Genomic DNA, 15232 nt, shown 5'->3' on the forward strand with positions numbered 1-15232 from the left:
CAGAGATTTCTTGAGCCATTTAATTTAATTTCAGATTCACAATATGTGGTCAATGCTGTGGCCTCTCTTGAGGTTGCAGCCTCAATTCGCAGCTCAAGTACAGTGTCTAATATTCTTTTACAAATACAAAAACATATTTTAAAAAGAGAAAATCCCTTTTATGTTGCTCATATTCGAGCCCATTCTCTCTTGCCAGGACCTATGGCAGAGGCCAATGCTCAAGCTGATGGTGCTACTCGAGCACTCGCCCTTGTGGCTACAGATTCACTCCAGCTAGCTAGAGATTTCCATCAACTTTATCATGTTCCAGCAAATACACTTCGCTTAAAGTTTAAGATCTCTAGGGAAGATGCCAGGAGGATAGTAAAAGCCTGTCCCTCCTGCGTGACCATGTTACATCCCCCACATATTGGGGTAAATCCCAGGGGGTTAAAGCCAAACTCACTCTGGCAAATGGATGTGACTCACATCTCGGAGTTTGGCAGACAAAAGTATGTTCATGTGTCGGTGGACACATGCTCTGGAATAATTCATGCCACCCCACTGGCAGGGGAAAAGGTAACTCATGTAAAAATGCATTGCTTAGAGGCCTGGGCAGCTTGGGGAAAGCCAAGTCGTTTAAAAACCGACAATGGCCCAGCATATGCCTCACAGGGCTTTAAAGCCTTTTGCAAGCAATTACAAGTTGAACATACCACTGGCCTACCATACAATCCTCAAAGCCAGGGTATCGTAGAAAGAGCAAATAGAAATTTAAAGGAAATTTTGCGAAAGCAAAAAGGGGGAATAGCTATAGCAGCTTCCCCCAGAGAAAGGATTTCTCTTGCACTCTTTACACTTAATTTTTTAATTCAAAATATTGCTGGAAAAACAGCAGCAGACAGGCATGCCCTGTTTGAAAGCTCTACAGAGCGAGATTTGGTCATGTGGAAGGATGTATTGATTAATAAATGGTGTGGACCGGATCAGGTAATTACCAGATCCAGGGGAGCAATTTGCATTTTCCCTCAGAATCGTGAAGATCCAATCTGGGTGCCAACGAGACTGACAAGAGAAATAAAGAAGAAAGATGATCCAGTGGACGCTGAGTGTCCTGCTGTGGAAGATTCATGCGGAGACAGCAGAGATGACACCCTGGGCGGTGTCAAGAGCAACTGTTTCACGTTATCACCTTGAGCAGCACCCTGTGCAACCTCTTATCTCTTAACAATCTTCTGACTGACTCTATTCTGCCTTTCTCCCTCCTTGGGGATGGGTGGGAGCAGAGATATCCTTGGCATGCTGTGTCTAGGTGGAAGTGCTGTATGTCTTTGATTGGTGTGCTACCTGCTAGCCCAAGTGAGGAGGGACAAGGTCTTTGTGGCACAAGCCTTGGCAGTCTTGGAATGTGTATCCTCACCCCAGGTTTGGCTCTCAGCCTCAAAAGAGCTCACAGGCAATTAGCCATGCATAGCCTTTGCACCCTCTAGGGACCAGATAGTCCCACGGCACAGAGGAAGGTATGCATAGGCGGAGGGTGTGCAGACACAGCCCTAGCACTCCCAGGGAAGTAATTGTCCCATTGCACGGGAAGGGTGTGTCTTGCTTTTCTTTTCTTTAATCAGTCCACACATCATGAGGTGGGGACCAGATTGGAAAATAGTTTTGCCTTATTGCTCTAAAAGACAATAAAAGGAGGAGCTGTAGGGAGCCGCCTGGATGTGGCCTTGGCCAGATAGTGCCAGCACTCCTACAGCCTGGAGGTATACATATCCTTTGATGTTGCCGCCTTAGGCCGGTGTGCTGGAGCCTTGTTTTGCATTTCAAGAGACTTGGTCTCCTGACCTGTCCCGTGGCCTTGGATCCTAGTAGAATGGCATCAACCAATCAGCATTCGAGCCTCTCACCCTAGAAAAGCGGCTGTCTTTGGATTTTTCGCTCTCTCTCGTCATCCCTGTTCCCCATTCCCCCTTTCAAGCAAGGAGCTCTAATAAATTGTGATTGAGAAGGATTCTTGATTTTGTGACCGTCCATTCCTGCTGGTCAGGGAGCGCGTCGCATGGGCTCTTGCCAGCATCTGAAGGAAAAAGACAAAAGAAAGAAATAGATTTTCTGAGTCAGGCACCAAAGGTGGGTATCCCAGCTGACCCTCTTCTAGATGACACGGGGTGCATGCAGGAATTCTGGAAAGGAAAAATATTCTCTTAAGCTGAATTTGCTTGGTGGGGAGGGTGGCACAGTGGATCAACCTTAAGAAAGGAGATAAAGACATGTCTCCACCTAGAGGTGAGTCTGTTCTTACAGTGTGTGTCCATGGGGAAAGTGCTACGCCATGGGTGTCGGTGGGAAAAGTGTCAGCTATGGCACAGGTGTCTGTGGACAGCCTCAGGTACTGCCCACCCCCCCACGCTTAATGATCTCTTGTTTAGTGTTCATATACCAGGCCAGCCACTGGCGATTTTCCTGTCTCCACTTCCCATCTCGACACAAGAGCATGGCTTATAGGTGCCCGTTGCTACGTGTCTTTGTGTGGATTGTGGGATCAGCCTGTAGAGCAAGTGCTTTATCCACTGAGACATTGTCCCAGCCTCCTCCTTCAGATTCTTACCTACACTCTGGGAAGTAGTTACATACAAGTGTGTTTATCTTTTATACAAAACACAGGGGTGCAGGGTGGGGTCTGTTGGATAGATGGCTCATCAGCTACAAGCATGGACTGCTTCTGAAGCATCTGGACCCCAGCACCCAGGAGAAGGCTCAAAAGTTCCGATAACTCCAGTTCCAGGGGATCTGACACCTCTGACCTTGGTGGGTACCTGCAGTCATGGGCATACCCACATACAGATATACAGGCAGAAAGACAGACAGACACACATTCGAAAATAACAGCAACAAAAAAGATAAAAGATGAGAGATCCCGGCAGCCTCAACTTCACGTGTCTGTCAGAGGTCCCACGGTTGTGTGCAGTCTGAACTTCACTCCTTCTGCTTCAGAACAGAAACTGAGCCCAGACTCAGTTTCCTTCTTTTTATTTATTGTTTCTAACCAGATCTCATCAGAGATGGTTGTGAACCACTGTGTTGTTTCTGAGAATTGAACTCAGGACCTCTGGAAGAGCAGCCAATGCTCTAAACCTCTGAGCCATCTCTCCAGCCCCTCAGTTTCCCTCTTAAAGCTGACCGCTCCCCTCTCTCAGGATGAGCTTGTTAGCACTTCAGACTCGGTCTCATCAGAACTCAGGTGACAAGCTAGTTTCTTAGTAAATCAGATATCCATGTCTGTGGTTTTCACTCCTCTGATCCCTGACCTACACTGCCTGCACCGTCCTGCAGGAAGAGGCTTATGGCTCCAGCCTTCACCATGGCCTCTGACAACACAGCTGTCTCTCCTCCCTGGAAGCATCCTCTGGTTGGACTATGTGGGATTCCTGCTCTCCCTCTGCATGTTCCTTCTCTGTCTCCTTTGATAATTCTTTTTTTTCTTTCCTACTTGTAAAATCCCTTCACGCATGTGTGCACACCATACATATACAGAGACACACACACTTTCTGAGTGATGGGAGCATCTCTGTAATGTAGGCACAAAAACACAATTCTCGATACAGAGGACATAATAGTTTATTCTGGAGCCAAAATAAGAGTGACTACGGCCCAGAAACATAGATGTAGATCTCCCTCCAATACTCTGTTCTTATGTAGAAGTGGTTTTAATGGAGATTTTATGGCAACAAAGAAAGTTACAAATCAAGGCATTTACTTATTTATTTACATATTTATTTTTGGTTTTTTGAGACAGGGTTTTTCTGTAGCTTTGGAGCATGCCCTGGAACTAGCTCTTGTACACCAGGCTGGCCTCAAACTCACAGAGATCTGCCTGCCTCGGCCTCCCAAGTGCTGGATTTAAAGGCATGCACCACCACTGCCTGGCACAAATCAAGGCATTTAAAAAATGGATTGTGATGCTTGAGAAATGACCCAGCCTGCTCTTTCAGAGTTCAATTCCCAGCAGCCACTTGATGGCTCACAACCATCAGTAATGAAATCTGGTGCCCTCTTCTGGCCTGCAGGTATATATGCAGGGAGAACACTGTACATAATAAATAGATAAAATCTTTTAAAAAATGAATTGTGTAAGCAAGAGCACGGCAAAACCACCAAACTAGACCACTCCACGAGTAGAAGGAAAGGTTTATTGGAGAACAAATGACCAAGACTACCTCTCAGTGGGGAAAAGGAGGACAGAGAGGATCAAAATGGCAGAAAAGCAATCAGATTTTGTTGGCAATGGAGCCCAGTTTGGACCTAACACTCTGGTGGAAACAGGAACGTGAGGGATCTCACTTTAGGCCTCAGATGTTATCTGATAATATTGTTAGCCTGTCCATTGGTGGAACTTAAAAGTTTTGCTATGTTAACACATTCCAAAGGTTTCGTCTGACTACCAGGATGGTAGGTCTGACCTAGGGGCAGGTAACAACAGCCGCAACGAAGTTGTACTACGCTCTGGACCTGCATAGTCCATACTTCAGAGTCATTGACATTTAAAATTTTATTTATTTTCATCTTATGTTTATGGCTTTTTTTTTTTTTGCCTGCATCTGTCTATATGCCATGTGCGTGTGGTGCCCAGGACGGTGTGGTATTTTGAATGTAATTGGTCCTCATAATCTCACATGGAGTGGCACTATTAGGAGGTGTGGCTTTGTTGGAAGAAGTGTGTCACTGTGGGGAGAGGCTTTGAGGTTTCATATACTCAGGATACTGCCCAGTGTGTCAGTTGTTTTCCTGTTGTCTGCAAGACGTAGCGCTCTCAGCTCCAGTACCACCTCTGCCTGCATGCGGCCACGCTCCCTGCCAAGATGATAATTGGCTGAACTTCAGAAACTGTAAGCGAGTCCCCTCAATTAAATGTTTTCTTTGTGAGAGTTGCCATGGTCATGGTGTCTCTTCACAGCAACAGAAACCCAAACTAAGAGCCGGGAGATGATGGCGCACACCTTTAATCCCAGCACTTGGGAGGCAGAGGCAGGCGGATCTTTGTGAGTTCGAGGCCAGCCTGGTCTACAAGAGCAAGTTCCAGGACAGGTTCCAAAGCTACAGAGAAACCCTGTCTCAAAAATCAGAAAAAAAAAGAAAAAAAAAAAGACGGTTAGATGGTCAGAAGAAGGCATGGGGTTTCCTGGATTTAACATTATTGATGGTCATGAGCCACCATGTGGATGTCAGGCTTTCTTCGAGAATAGCCAGCACTCCTAATCACTGAGCTGTTCCAGTCCAAGTCCTACAACTCACAGAGATCCACCTGCCTCTGCCTCTCAAGAGCTGGGATGAAACGGTGTAACACCACTGACTAACCTGATTGATGTTATGCCCAAATCACGGAGTTCCCCAAAAACCAACTAGGAGACTGAGTCTTATATGTAAACACAAAGAGCCTTTATTCCTATACAAGTTCGAACTTGGACTCTCCGCATATCCGACATATTGGAGTGATCGGAGAGCCTTGAGCTCAGTGAGGGTCGGGCTTTTATAGTAGCAATGGTGGGGGTGAGGGATTTCTAAGGTTCAGGACCCAGATAGGCTGACATCTGTCTAGGGGTGTCCTGGTGAAAAGCTATGGGTGTGTGCTGGCAGGTGATCCTTTCTACAATGGTTGGAATTTCGTTTGGACGGTCTGTTCATGGGTAGTGTCTGAGTAGTCTCAGTTTGTGGTCTTTCTTGGAACTAGGTATTGTCTTATAGTAAACTACTGAGACTTCGGGCCTCTATTGAGCTTGTCATGGCTGGGTCCTAAAATTGATACTTGTAATCATGCTACTCTTGCTGGCTCCTGATAGCAGCTGGTCATAAGATCAAAGAACGAGGACTGGCGAGATGGCTCAGAGGTTAAGAGCACTGCCTGCTCTTCCAAAGGTCCCAGCAACCACATGGTGGCTCACAACCATCTGTAATGGGGTCTGGTGCCCTCTTCTGGCCTGCAGTCATACACACAGACATAATATTGTATACAAAATAAATAAATATAAAAAAAAGATCAAAGAATGACAGGACACTTGAAACTTTTAGTTGCATCCCTGTCTCCTATAAAGAGGAACTGGGAACCAGTTAATAATATATCAATTTGTCATGCGCCCATGATGAAATCGTTATAAAGATCCCTGAACAACAGGCTTTGGAGAGCTTCCAGGATGACCCACAGATCAGGAAGGTCGCCTGCACAGCTCCATGGGGACAGAATGACTTGTGCTCAGGACCTTTTTAATTCATGTTCTCGAACTGGGTGGTGGTGACGCATGCCTTTAATCCCAACATTCAGGAGGTAGAGGCAGGTGGATCTCTGTGAGTTCGAGGCCAGCCTGGTCTACCCAGTGAGTTCCAGGACAGGCTCCAAAGCTACAGAGAAACCTGTCTTGAAAAAACAAGCAAGCAAAACAAACAAACAAACAAAAATCCATGTTCTCTGCATCTGTATCTGAGTGTTCCTGAATAAACTTATAAAAAAAAGAAAGAAAGGAAGGAAGGAAGAAAGAAAAGAAAGAAATAAAATAAGAAATAGAGACAGTTTGTTAAAAAAGGAAGAAGGCTGGACACAGTGAGGTAGGCACTGTAATGGTCTGTCCTGTCCCTTTAAGAGATAAGCCCCGCCGGCAACGGATTAATTAAAAATGCTGCAGGATCCCCGGGGGCTGCAGCAGCAGAAATGCTGCAGGTCTCTGAGCTGCTGCAGCAGGCCATGTGGCAGCAGGCAGCAGTTCCTGAGAACAGTCAGTGCCAGATAAGGACGGCAGAGTTTTTCGAGTGGCTGCAGCAGGCCACAAGGAGAGACAGACAGATGGGCACACCACAGGTCCCTGAGCAGGTGCAGGCAGTGGGCCCCAGAGCAGCCAGTACCAGACAGGGACGGCGCACCGAGACAACACCGCAGGTCTTCAAAGGTGGCTGATCCTGGGTGACAGGTGAGAGACAGATGGATAGGCACATCATGAAGAGTGAGGTTGGATATTTATTTAGTGGGTTAGGGAAGAGGGAAAAGAAGGAAAGAAGAGCAGAGAGAGAGAGAGAGAGAGAGAGAGAGAGAGAGAGAAACAGAAGGGGGAGGGGAGAAGGCGGGAAAGAATGGAGTGAGGCAGAAGTTGCCTCTTGGGCAAGAGAGGGAAAAGGAAGAGACTCAGGCTGCAAAGAGGAAGGAAGATCTGCCTGCCTCAGCAGACTGGGGAGGAAGGGGGTGTGTGGCTTGTCTCTTAAAGTGACAGAGCAGATCATTATATTCCCATCTCTTTTTTATAATAAAAAGGCGGGAGGTTAGGCACCACAGGTTAAGGGAATTGGGGTGATGGAGTCTCAAGACTGCTTCCTGCTTATTTGTGGGCATTGTCTTTGGGGAGAATCTGAGAAGGCTGGGTGCTACACCTGTTTAAGGTATTGGCAGAACAGAGGACAAAATTAAGTTAAGGAAAAAAAATTTTAGGAACAGAGAATTGAGAGGGGTGTATCTGACCTGTTTAAGATGGATCCTTCAATTAGACTCCCTGGAACTCACAAGAATTCTTTGGGTTTGTGAAGACAGAAGGTTTACATAAACATTGTACAAACAGTAGCATATTTATGTCAGAGCGACTGTGAGATATTTTACACAATGAAAAGTATTTTTAAGACTATGGAAGGCAGTGTGAGAGAGAAATTTGATAACTTGTGTTTGTCCTCAGACCTTTATAACTTGCAGGTACACACCATAATAACTTGTATTTGTAATTTACTGGAATTTGTTTGGTGAGGTTGTCCTTTTAAATTGACAAAACATCTCAGTTGTCAAACTGCATCAGTAATCTTTGAGAAGGATAAATTTTTACTTGAGTTACTGATTTAAAAACAACAGAGAACTTACTTGGTTAGCACCTAGAACTACTTTTCAGGGTTCTTCATGGTCGCTGAAGATCATATTTGCCTTTTTGCTGTTTAGTGCAGGGCCTGCCAGGCTCCAGAAGATCCTGTAGGCTAAGAAATCTGTAGAAAGACAAGCCTACCTTGACCTGAGCAGCTAGGTTGTTGATTCCAATGATTCTGTCCATGTCTGGAGATCTTCAGTTTGGATGAAAGGCAGTTTTGCCCAGTGGAGAGCACTTGGCAGTTGAAGCGAATTGCAGAAGGACATTGCTCTGTGTTCATGTGTCTTCTGTCTTCTTTGGAGGAAATAAGAGTGCTGCTGCTAGAAGCCAAGTGTCTCTTTTTGTTATGAAAAGTTTTTTTTAATAATTAAATATTTAAATGCCATATTCCCCAGACCTCTGAGCAGTTGAGGGCTGTTTGTTAGGTTTAACTACAGTATAGAATCTGCCTGGAGAGCTGGTTCTGAGCTTGACTGTACTGGCTCTCAGCTTAACAGGTAAGATTTACACTCTTTTTTTTTTTGGTTTTTCGGGACAGGGTTTCTCTGTAGCTTTGGAGCCTGTCCTGGAACTTGCTCTTGTAGACCAGGCTGGCCTTGAACTCACAGAGATCCACCTGCCTCTGCCTCCTGAGTGCTGGGATTAAAGGCGTGTGCCACCACCACCACCACCCATCATAGTTTTTAAATCAATTAAAAATGACTGGGGTGGGGGGTGGGGGGGTGGAGAGGTGGCTCAGAGGTTAAGAGCACTGCCTGCTCTTCCAAAGGTCCTGAGTTCAATTCACAGCAACCACATGGTGGCTCACAACTATCTGTAATGCGGTCTGGTGCCCTCTTCTGACCTTCAGGCATACACACAGAAAGAATATTGTATACATAATAAATAAATATTTTTAAAAAATGACAGGGACCAGAGTCCATACAGTCAGTCATACCCAGGCCTCCATAGCATTGGAAGCAGAAATATCCAGAACAGTCTTACTGTCTCAGCCGGGCCCATAAGGTGAACTTTTTTCTTTTTCTGTGGAAAAGGGACATGGAAAAGACCAACCTTATTTTGTCTAGGCAAAAGTGGTGCAATCCATTCTCCAAGGTTCTGCTGTTTGTCCACAGTCCGGACTTGGTCCTAACAGCTGGTGTTGTACTGGGGGTCATCTTGCCCAGGGTTCAGCATTATTGTAAACCAGGTTGAGACCTCATGGTGTCTCACAATCTTCTTTGGAGACCTTGGGTTACTGCTAGGATCTCGGAGTCTCTGTCTAATATAATATGCTTTTTAATTATTATTTTAAATGTCATATTCTGTAGATCTCTGAAGTATGAGGGCTGCCTAGGTATGTCAAACTTTATTTTTTATTACTTGCTTTGAGTTTGATTTTGAAAACATAGACAGGAAACTAAATAAGGCTTATTCCTGTAACTAATCGTATCAGTACTTTAAAGATGACTGACTAATTTGTATTTCCTAACAGTCTATAATAAGTTAGCAGCTTTCACAAGACTAGAACTTCATACTCTGTAATGATTTATATCTAGCTGTTAATGCTGTCTCCTGCAAAGGCAAGGAACAAGTCTCAAGATGAAATGGGAGCAGGAGGGAGTCCAAGAGCTGGCATTGCCCTAGGGCAAACTGAGACTCAGGTCTACCTTCCTGCTGCTCTCTAGACCCCATCTAGGCAGGTGTGTACTAAGCTGACCTGGGAAAACTGCTGTGGGCCTTACATTTCCTCTCTTCACAAGTGCCGATAACAGGACTCAATCACGGGTCCTGTCTGTCCAGGGACTCAAGGGGGTGATACTGGAACCTTAATACCATCAGTCGAATAGTAATGCCCCATTCTGGAACAAAAGCCATAAGTCTGCTGATAAGAAGCAAGATCATTAGAGCTGGAAGCAAGGCTGCTAACCCAGGAGACCAGCTGGACAAGTTTTCATCCAGCTTTAGTGTGTGTGTTTTGATTTCTGTCATTCAGAAAGCAAGGCCATTGAATCTCTAATGACCCCAGAGTGATTGACACAGGAACAACATTCCTTTTCCAGAAGAGGAGGTCAAACCTCTTAGTATTAATACAAAAAATTTATGACTCAGTTTATCCAAATAGCTTAAGCCCTAACAATATAAAACATAATATAATACATTTTAGAGCACAGATGTCTCACAGCCTTATGACTTTATTTAAAACTTAAAATTTCTTAAATGTCTTTTTGTAATATTAAAAATAAAGTATTTTTTAGTGCTAACCACGACAGCATATACATAGCTTGTCTTTTAGATCTCAGCCTGCTCCATTTTACTGTAGATGGTACTTGTGGTGGCCATCACCTGGCACTGACATTTTTAAAACTATTAAAGTCCATTGTTGCAACTGTATATTTTTTTTTGGTGGGGGGACTCTAGTACTATTATACATTTGTAAACCTTAGCTGTTTTTTTTTAAGATTTATTTATTTATTATGTATACAGTGTTCTGTCTGTCTGTCTGTCTGTCTGTCTGCTTGCTGGCCAGAAGAGGGCACCAGATCTCATTACAGATGGCTAGGAGTCACCACACGGTTGCTGGGAATTGAACTTAGAACCTCTGGAAGAGCAGCCAGTGCTCTTAACCTCTGAGCCATCTCTCCAGCCCCACCTTAGCTGTTTTTTTTTAATGATCCCTTTATGTCTTTTTAATCATTATTACCTGACTGACTCTTAAATAAACAAAGTCTAGCTGGCAGAACAAGATACATTTTGAGTAAAAACATTGAAGTGTAGCTTTAATCTATTTTAATTCAAAATATTTTGGAGATTTGTTAGGCCCACTCCACATGGTCACCTTTAATTAAGATGGTGGTAAAATCATGTGGCATTCATTTTTTTTAACTCTAGCAAAATAGCTATCTAAAATTTAAAATGGAATTATGCCTTATGGGCTTTTTAAAAAAATTACCTATGCATAGATTTTAAGTAAACAAAACATGAGTCTAACAAAGGAAGATCCATAATACAATTTTTAAAAACAGCATATAGCAGTTTTAACAAAAAATCATCTGAATTTCTGCTAGCCCAAATTTGGTAATCAGAGCTCAGTGATAAATTCTGAAGTCAGGCCCGTAACAGTACAAAGAGACCATTTCGGTCTCAGCTCCATGCTTGGAAAAAAAAAAAACTTACATAGACAAACTTTCCAACAAAACCAGCACATTTAGTATTTGCATGTATGAGAAACCATAGCAAACATGGTTTACAACCCCCTTTTTCCTTGTTTTTTAGATGATATACCAAAATCTCTCCCGCTCTTTAGACAATATAAAAACTCTTACCAAAGTCTTTTTTTGTGTGTTTTTTTCAGTGGTGTGTGATGTATGGCTACAATATTTTAAACAAGAACAGAAGCATGCATGTACTATAAAATACCTTTAAATTTACATTACATAAAATCCTGTACCAGCATGAAACATTTGAGACCAACAATAGCTTTTTTTTGTTGTTTATTAACCAATAATAACGTGTGTAATGGTTGTTCTGTCTCTTTAAGAGACAAGCCACGCCCACTCCCTCCCCCATCCACTGAGGCAGGCTGATCTTTAGCTTCTGGCCTGAGCTCACTCTCTTTTCCGTCTTCCTCTCGGAGAGGCAGCACCACTTCTGCCTCTCTCCCCACTTCTCTGCTTCCCCCCTCTCTGTCTCTTTCTCCTCTTCTCTCTCTCTCTCTCTCTCTCTCTCTCTCTCTCTCTCTCTCTCTCTTTCTCTCTGCTCCCCCCTTCTCCCTTCCCCCTCCATAACCCCCTGAATAAATATTCAACCTCACTCTACATGTTCTGTCTATCCATGTCTCTGTCTCCTGCCTGCCCGCCATGTGTCTCCCTGCCTGGGACCAGCCACGGCTTGGGGACCAGCAGCCATCTCTGCCTGGGACTGGCTGCTCCCAGGGCCCACTGCCTGCCACCACGTGGCCCGCTACCACCATTTGGGACCTACAGCATTTCTGCTGCCTACTGCCACTGGGGATCTTGCAGCATTTTTTTAAAAATTATAAAAATGTGTAACCAGCCCCTATAAATGATGACAGATTTTTATAACATATTGACCCACAGAGACAAATCTAGGTCAGATTTGATCAGAAGTTGAAGCAAGGAGCCCCAGGGCAGGTGAAGGGAACTCATCCACCAGTATGGGAGGAGGCAGCATGGGAGAAAAAGATTGTTAACCTCTCCAGGCCATAGCAATTAACCCCAGATTCTCTGTTCAGTGTTTGGATTCCTACAACTGTGCCTGGCAGCCTTGCTACTGTTGAAACCTAGAGTCCGATCACCAAGGAAGAGTGGCCACAAGAGACAGTCTCTCACACCACAGCTATATAAAAGCATGAGGGTCTTATTAATTCTGTCATGACAGGATCTTTCAGCATTAGAGAGGCCAGAAAGACCCCAAATATCTGGTACAGGCTACTTTTAAAGGAAAAAGCCACAGAAGCAAGGGGGTTGTCTGGAGGTTGTTCCTTAACTATTATGATGGACTACTCAAAAGGGCTATTACCAATAATTGGCTGAAGAGTAGTTGCCAGGTAAGAGGAAACATCTGAGGGTCCCTTTGACCCCTTTCCCAGGGGCTGAGTCAAATCAAGTCTCCGGGAGGCCTCCCACCTGGCACCTACATCAGGAACTGAGTCAACATCTTAAAGTTATCTTGCCCCAATTTCTGGAGAACATTCACAAAGACTCAGGGAAATGGAAAGTTCCCAACATTTCAGTACTTGTGTGGGTAATTGTTAGACTCCTGGTTCCCAGGGGACGGGGGCACTACTGCTGAGAGGCCTCAGAGTTCTCAGAAATGGCTTTAGAGTAATTTTAGAGTTCTGCACTACATTGCAACAACAAGGCTGCATAGCCCAGCCACCTAGCCACATAAGCACGCTGCTCCGCATCTGGCAGCATTGTGCTTGGGGCCAAGGCTGACTCCTTTTCATGAAATGTTTAAGGCGGCAAGGAAAATACACCCCTATGCTTATGGGCCTATCTCTAAAGTCCAGTCCTGTAAGCGGTCAAAATATCAAAGTCAAAGAAGTCATGATCTGAGTCTGTCAATGTCAGTCTAAGTCAGGACAAGAGCACAAAAACACATAGACACACAGAATAATGAATAGGATAATGGCGCCAAACCAAACCAAAGACACAGCTTCAAGCAACCAAACGAAAGAAAGACACAGCTTTAAGCTAGCTGTTTTGTATGACCCACCCCTTTATCACAATGAGACCCCCACTATCTGTCTGTCTCTATACAGACTTGAGACCTGCTACCCATGTGTCTCACCAGAGAACTGACCATGCTACCCGCATGTCTTACCACAGAACTGAGAAACACTACCTGTGTATCTCCCGACGCTACCCACATGTCACACCACAAAATTGAGAGAACCGTGTGTCTCCCCACACTGCCCACACGTCACTACACCAGAACCACCCTCTGCAGAGGGGTCCTGGGAACGTCTTCCTGGGTGCCCCGCCTGTGATCTTTTTGCGTGTCTGCAGATTGTCTCCAGGCTCTGATTCCTGGGCCCGCTCACAGACAAACATGAGAGATGAAATGAAACACAGAAAACTTACCAGCTGGTAGAAGGCTCTACGGGTGTTAATCCTAGTGGGATTTGGGGGATCCCGGGTGAGCCCCCAAATGTTATGCCCAAATCTGCGAAGTCCCCGCAAAAGCCAACAAGGAAACTGAGTCCCATATGTAACAGCAAAGAGCCTTTATTTTAATCAAGTTTGCAAACTTAGTCTCTCTGCATGTCCAACGTATTGGAATAACTGGAGAGCCCCAAGCTCAGTTAGAATAGGGTTTTATAGTAGTAAATGTGGGGGTGAGGGGTTTCTGAGGTTTTAAGACCCCTGATTGGCTGACGTTTGTATAGGGTATCCTGGTGAATGTGTGCTGGCAGGTGTTTCTGTCTACACCGCTGGGAATGTCAGGCATTTCCTTTGAATGGCCTGTTCTTGGATGGGGGTCAGGTAATCTCAGTTTGTGGTTCCTCCAACAACCAAGCATTGCCTCAGGGTAAACTACTGAGACTGGGCCTCCATTTAAATTTATTGATGGCCAGAATCCCAGGTGATAATGGTTGGAAGTAAAGAACTTACTTTGGGTTACCTGCCCATACTTAGCTTATCATGGCTGCCCCCCCCCCGCACAAGAAGCTCAGACCTTCAAGGTCACCCTTAGCTACAGAGTGAAATTAAGGCTTCTGGGCTAAACAATACCCTACTTATTTCAAAACAAAAACAAGAACCTACTGGTGAGATGACCTAACTGCTAAAGGCCTGTGCCACAAAGCCCTGGAAGGCTGAAAAAGATTCCATTTCTGTGCTGGGCCCTTTTGGGACCTTGAACTACACCCCAGCCCCCAGGATAAGCTGAAGGCTGTAGGATCCCTCTTTAGGGGAAGTATTAGCTAAGGGAGAAACCTAAGCTACCTAACAGTGCTGATTGCCGCCCATCCCCCACCCAGCTTCCACTGTCAGCTTGGTGATATCAGCTGGGCAATATTTCAAGCAGCCCCTGTGGGTTAGCCCAGGGTCAGCAGATGTCTGGAGGACGTAACCAGGGGCTGTTCCTATCCCCCTTAGATACTAACAGCCTATCAGGAGCTAACAGCTGAGCTTTACCTCACCTGGTGATATAGGATCAGTAATTTTGTATTTTGAGACTGTAACTTGTGACTGCTTCGTGGTTTTTGTCTTTATAAACCCCTTACAAAAATAGATGGGGTCCTTCTCTCTCCTTCTGCTGTGTCAGACTGTGAGGCAGAGGACCCATGCTAGCCCGTACTTAATAAAGGAAACCTTGCTTTTGCATTTGGAAGTGTGGCTCCGTGGTGATCTTCTTGGGGGTCCTAGGACTCAGGCACAACAGCCTGACAACCTTAATTTTTAGGCTGTGGGGTTTCAAGACAGGGTTTCTCAGTGTGGCTGTCCTGGAACTGGCTCTATAGACCAGGCTGGCCTCAAACTCACAGAGAGCTGTTTGCTTCTGCCTCCTGGGTGCTGGGAGTAAAGGTGTGTGCTACCTCCACTCAGCTGACAACCTGAATTTGATTCCTGGATCCTGGAACCCACGTGGTGAAAAGAGAGAATTAACCCTTTTAGGTTATCCTTTGACCTTCACTTGCCCACACAAATACCACCCCTCCCAAATAAATTGTAATAATTCACATAAGAAAGATACAAACAACTACACTGACTAAGTCAATTCAAAGCATTTGAGGTCTAGGGGCTGAAGGCATACATGGCTCAGAGGCTAAAATCACTGGAGGCGCACTACCATCTGTAATGAGATCTAATGCCCTTTTCTGGAGTAGGCAAACAAGCAGACAGAACAATATATGTGTG

Source organism: Myodes glareolus, chromosome 17 (assembly GCF_982192425.1).
Source record: "Myodes glareolus chromosome 17, mMyoGla1.1, whole genome shotgun sequence".
NCBI lineage: Eukaryota > Metazoa > Chordata > Mammalia > Rodentia > Cricetidae > Myodes > Myodes glareolus.